A 6,442-nucleotide genomic window follows, 5' to 3' on the forward strand; every position below is an offset into this window, starting at 1 on the left:
GCATTAAAATTATGTTATTTATCAAACACATATAATTTCCCAAGTACTCTGAATAACTGATTAAAATTTAAGCAGATTGGAGAGACTGAATAAACTGTTTGATAAAGCATAGTATGAAACAAACAGCTTTAACTGAGCTTTTATACTGAAAAAAGCCCTCCTCACAAGAACATCTGTATTATAATGTCACCATTGTTTCTCTGACTAATTACTGCTGTCTATGCCAGTGGGAAGCCTTGCTATAAAGCAGCAGGAGTGTACACCTCCCATACGCATGGACTTTTTGGAGATCATATAGGATGAAAAAAAGCTAGGGAAAAAAACATGCAAATGAAAACAAAGATCTAATAGTTTATTTTTCTGGGAATGAAATCAGTAGAGTTCATAATATACTCTCTATATTTGCTGGAGTATGCACTAATACATGAGTTACTAATAGTGAATAAGAGTGTCAATGTGATAACCAGCCTTAGGTGCATAGTGCCATTCAAAATAGCTCCTTTGAACCTTGGAGCAGTTCCAAACTGTTCAAAGAAAAATATGTTTTCACTTAGGCCATTTTTATTTTCTATTTTAAAAGTATTGTTCCATTTCATAGTGGAACTAACAATAAGCCAAAAGCTTACAGATAGGTTATGTGTATTTTGGAAGGTAGAGGAGAAAGTGAGCAACACCTGAATGAAGTACAAGGAAAAGATACACACAGAGAAAAACTAAATTCACATCATTGGAAATAGAAGTATTTTAGAAATTTAAATGTGTTTTTTTTGAACTTGAAAATAAATACACTTACCAAGAGAAAAAATGCACTCTTCTTGTCCTAGGACAAATAGCATGGCTTTCCATTTTTACCTATTTTTTGTAGTGCTTGTTCCATATTATTATAGTTCTACAACAATGCTGGCAAAACAGGCAAAATAACTCCTTGAAATGAACATTTCCCTGAACAGCCTCCATTGTAGATTGAGTTTGAGAGAAACATTCCATGGATAATTGTAAAATAGAGGGTAAGACTGCATACTTTTTAAAAGTAAATCCCACATTAGTGAAATAGAAAATCTTTAAATCCTTTAAAATTAAAGTGACAGAAAAGTTCATCATTGAAAAATAAACCTTTTTCTTACATTACTTGTATTCATTAGATTATGTATGAAATATAATTTGGAGGAAAAAAAACAGGAAGCCAATAATATTACAACCTCATATATTTTGAAAGCTGGCAATTTAAAGTTACACAAATCATCAAATTTACCAAGTTTTCTGATCACTTCCTGCTGACGTCAACAGAAATGTTGACATAAAATTTGTTGGGGTAAGGATTAGGATGTTTACAAAAGTACAGAATCTTAACAAAATTCCTTAAAACCACAGAACATATTTCTTTCAGAATTTAGCACATTTTTCTTATACACGCATTAACACTTTTTATAGCTGATTATTAATCATCTCACTAGTTTTTTTTTCTATTCAAACTCCCACAGTAATATTCTTCATAAAAAATTACTTTTTTTTTCCCTGCTTTCTGATTTGTAGACAAATTCTTACGTTTGAAAAAGTATTCAGAATAGTTCATGAGAAGTCTTTTCCAATGTTCAAAATGCTATTTTGAAGATGGTTTGTTAAAACATAAAGCAGAACAAAGTTTGTAACCAAGAGCACCCAAAAATTTAATAAGATATTTCTAGCAGTTTTCTATTCAGCTACTGGGTTCATAATTACTATTTGTTGAAAACTGGATTATTGCTCCAACTAACATATCAGTTGCTGATCTCTTTCTTTCTCCTTGCTAGTTCCTCTAAAAATGACCAAGGGAACTTGCAATACTATTACAATGCTGTTATGTCTGTTCTGAAGCTTACTGTCTTCACTTCAAACAGACGGACTGTAGAATCAGACTCTATCCTGTATCCCTTTTTGCAAGCCATTCAGGTTTTGGTGAAGTTTTGCAATGTATAACACAGGCAAAACCCAGGACATATGTGTTTGCTCAACTGAAGTTGTGGCTGCATTCTCTTCACAAATTTAAATCAGTCTTTCACCTACTTCAAGGAGGACTGCTATTTCTGCAACAGTGTATATTGGTCTTCCACAGAGTGCTTGGGCTGATGTGGACAAGAGAGGAGATAGACATCTGAACCAATCAAATCCACAACCCCTTCATTCCAGCTTTTAAGTCCCACTGGACATAAAGCTAGAAAAAAATACTCATTTTTTTTCATTATATTCCTCTAGCTAGAAGTCTAGCTGGCTTTTAGCCTATTAATTTCACTGAAACTGTTTGAAAAGCCAGTGATAAAAGAAAATTCTCTGATATACTTAGTAATTTGGCTATTCGTTTATTTTATTTTTTTCCCCAAGTGTTGGCTATTCTCATTTTATCCTAATCAGTAAGAGTAAAAAGATCTTTTGTTATGATTATTACAGCTGTGCTGAGTTGTCATGAAAATGTATCTACTTATAAAAAATTCACCTACTTCAAAATTGACAGAATTTTGTTTACCTGAAATACCCACTCATCTTGCACATGCAGACTTCTTCAAGGCTGAGCTATCACAGTATTTATCCCACAATAAGGGACAGTAAAAGCCATACAAGAATGCATGTTCCCTGCATGACAATCCCTATCTAAGAGATGAATACATATGCAACTGGCAAACATTGAACCAATTTCCAGGCATTAACTGGGAGATGAATTTTTAAAAGTTATGGAGAGAGCCAATACTTAATGCAGGAAGGAATTTCTGAAGCATAACAGAATGAAAAAAAAAAAAAAAAGAGTCAAAAGGATGGAAAGGAGGTGGAGTATGCACTCATGGCAAAGTAGCAAAGGAAAAATAAGGTTATTGTTAAAGGCAGTGAGGAACCGAGGACAGTCTTGAGTTGGAAAAGCAACGGAAGGGAACCTGGTAAAGAAGGTGAGGAAAAAAAAAATATCCAATGGACCCATGAGGGACCATTTTTCATTTGCACGGTGAAAATCACAGTTGTCCATCTATAAAAAAATAGTCCCAAACGCAGCACTAATTTTGATAACAATGAATAAGTACTATAGTCAAGAGTGTAATTTTGTCAGGCATGCCACTGCTGAAAGAAGCAGCTGCTCCACTCCATCTAGGTGAGATGCCTCAGAACACTGTTGTTTAAAGCAATGCTGACAGTTTATTTGTAGTTAAAGTAATATAAATATATGTATATATATATATATGTATTTTTTCTTCTAAATTCACCCCAAATTTGAGATTGTTTTTTAAATGTCTCTTTTAGAAATTCTCTAAGTGTCTTGCCTGCTTGGCAACAGCACTGTTACAGCACTTGGTGATATTTTTGCCAGTTACCTTCTTTCCAATGCCAACATAAATTATTTGAAGAGGAAGAGTTCAGATAGAGATCATGTTGCAGTTTGCAGTCTGTGACCACAAACCCTCCAGCATTTGATCTGCCACTGGGATTCAGTTGGGTACAATGGCTCAGCCAGTAGGCAGAGGTTATACCTCTGTTATCTGTCAGGGCAATGATCAGGGATCAAACAGAAGCACATTGTATTGTCCAAAGGTGGTAATGAAATGATTATACTTCAGCAGCTATCGTATGCTTTCCTGCCTTGGGGCAGAGGGGTGAGAAGTTTTCTTGCTGACTTTTCCCCTCAATTTTGGTCAAACGACACCATGATAGCAATGTGAGATACACTGTAAAGGACTGGTTTCTGTGGATTCTTTATACTGTGGGGAATAGACATGTGAAGAACCATACTGAGGGCTAGCACATGGCAAAACTTTCTCCTCTGGCATGATTGAGAATACATCTAAAACTGTCATCCAAACAGACTGACCATGAATCAAGTTTGGATTTCAGATTACACTCAAGGTATAGCATAAATCTATCCATTTACACCAGGGGGTTTTCAAACATCTTTAACTACCTCCCTAGCAATTTTGTACAGAAGCTGTTTAGCATGGAGAATACTATAAAGGCTGGCTCTTCACCAAAGAAGGACCCAGGCTTGGCAGTATGGGATCCTGTGTCAATTAACGTTTGCTGAAGTACACACATGAATGAAGGTATAGAATCTTCAATGAGTTTGAAACCCTTAAAAACTAGATTTTTCTTCCTCTTTATATTTTATTTTCTGCATCTCTTCACTGTGGGTAGAAATGATCTGGTCCCTCAAACTCTTCAACTCTATAGAAATACTAGCTATTTTAGGCCTGTTCCAACAGTATCTGAGAATACAAAATACCATTGCCAAAAGATCATGTATACTTTTAAAAGTTGATCAAAAGTGGGAAAGAGTGCTTGATGATGTGCTGACAACCTAAATCAACATATTTGGCCTAGCAGAAGCACTCCAGTCTGAGAGCCCACATTGCTTGAAATCTGTATCTTTTGGGCAAGCTCCCTGTACCTTCCCTGGTACCAAATATGTGGTTGCTTACATGGAACCTTTCTCTCTAATGCGACTGTCTCAATATGCCTTCTATCTCTTCTGCTCAGCTGCTTTATTGCTATGAAATTTACAGGAACAGTATACCTTTGAGAGCACAAGCCATCTGCCACATTTAACTACTTTTGGTTTAAAGTTAGGTGATAGCAACAGGCAGAAAAACAGGATGCTCCCACCAGCTTCATTCCCCTCATGAAATGGGTGAAATGAGGAACTCGTTCACCATGCATTCCTTTTTTATGGAAGCCAACAAACATTAAGTCCACAGACTAAACAAAAAAAAGCAATATTGTGTATATCTTATCAGGCTTTTGGATATTTCTCATTATTTTCAACAATTCTATCAATTTTTCATGTATGATAATTATTATACTTTCTCTGCAGACCATTAGCTCAGATACATATTCAATTATGGGCTTAATCCAAAACCCACTGATGCATTTGGCAAACTCATAATGATTTGAATTGATTTTGGAGGGTCTTAATGCTCTGCAATCCTGTAACTAATATTAGTGCCAGTTCCTTTGGCTGCTGTTAATATATGTCTTCTCATCTTTATTGGTAGACAATGCTGTCATGGACACAAAAATAAAAGAAAACTTGAGACTTTCTCAAAAGACAAAAATTTATCCTCCATTTCTTTGTTTTGACTTTTAAGGTGTCATTTCTCTAGATCAAGAGCAAGTTCATTTTCTCATAATACAATAAAAAGAGAGGGAGAATACATATAAATACCTCTGTGGGCATAACTGACTTCTGGGAACAGTGTCAAGTATTTCTGGGTGATATATATAAAAGAAAGAAAAAAAAACAAAACAAAACAAAAAAACAAAAAACACAGTGGTACAAATCAAATAAACATGAAATATAAAGATCAGCTTTTCTTTCTGGATAAATTATTTTATTGTTTTTTGTCTCGTGTTATAACATGCCAATCATTTGAGGAATCTAACATCATGATTTTTAATCAACATATTGTTGATATAATTAGATGAAATTACTCTAAAAATATTACTGATCATTCATTTTTTTGATATTGAAGATGTTTTCAGCAGTTTTCTGGAAAGGTTAAATAGCTAACTAATAATTGCTTGTTATGTAAATAAAAGAAATACAGTTTCCTGCAGTTCTGTTGAGCTTTTTGAGGGTGTCCCAGAGCCACTGTAGTTGTTCTTTTAACCATGCAATTTAATGTTATGCAGGAATTTTGGTTGATTTAACTGAGGTAGCTTATTCCATTCATTTTTCTTCTCATGTTGCTTTGGTATACCACATACAATATATATTTTCTTATCCTGCAGCATTTGATGTTCTAGTTAAATTAAAAATAAATCAATTCCCGCTGTGCCTAATTTTCAAAATGAAAGTGAAGAAAAGTCCCTTCCTACCCGCATTACGCTAATAGTGACTTTGGGGAATCACCACAGCAGAAGTTGTGAAGTTTTCATGGAAAACAACTCTCCTGCCAAGGGTATAGGATAAGCAAAGAATCCCTTCAAGTGAGGAGACCTTAGCAGAGATAGCAAAGATACTAGGAGTCTTTAACTAAGGGATACTTTCTGCAGCCTCACTTGGAGGAGATGATCATTAATTTGGGAAATGGGAAAACAGGTAATGGGGAAAATATACATGGGTAAGGGAAAAATAAAATTTACTCATTAATTAAAAGTGGAGTTAATTGTTTTTGTTTGTCTTTCCCTGGTAGAAAAAAATATTCATCAGAAAATACTGACTCATTTGTGCAATTACATCAAGCTGGAGCTGTGAGAAAACTCAAATTCCATTTCCAACAAACCTTGACTGACAAGCAGCTACAGGGCAGCCCTGCCTCGTGGACAAGAGCACCTGTCTACACTGCACTTGTCCAGTCTTTCTTTGGGCCTGTTTCCACTACTTTTGTTTCCCCCAATTCCCCTCCCCACCCCCCCCAAAAATAAAAAGTACAAATGATACCTTTGAACATCTGAGAACTTCTAGCAAATCACCTTTCAATGAGGCATC

The sequence above is a fragment of the Anser anser genome, assembly GCF_964211835.1.
Source record: "Anser anser genome assembly, chromosome: 4".
Lineage (NCBI taxonomy): Eukaryota > Metazoa > Chordata > Aves > Anseriformes > Anatidae > Anser > Anser anser.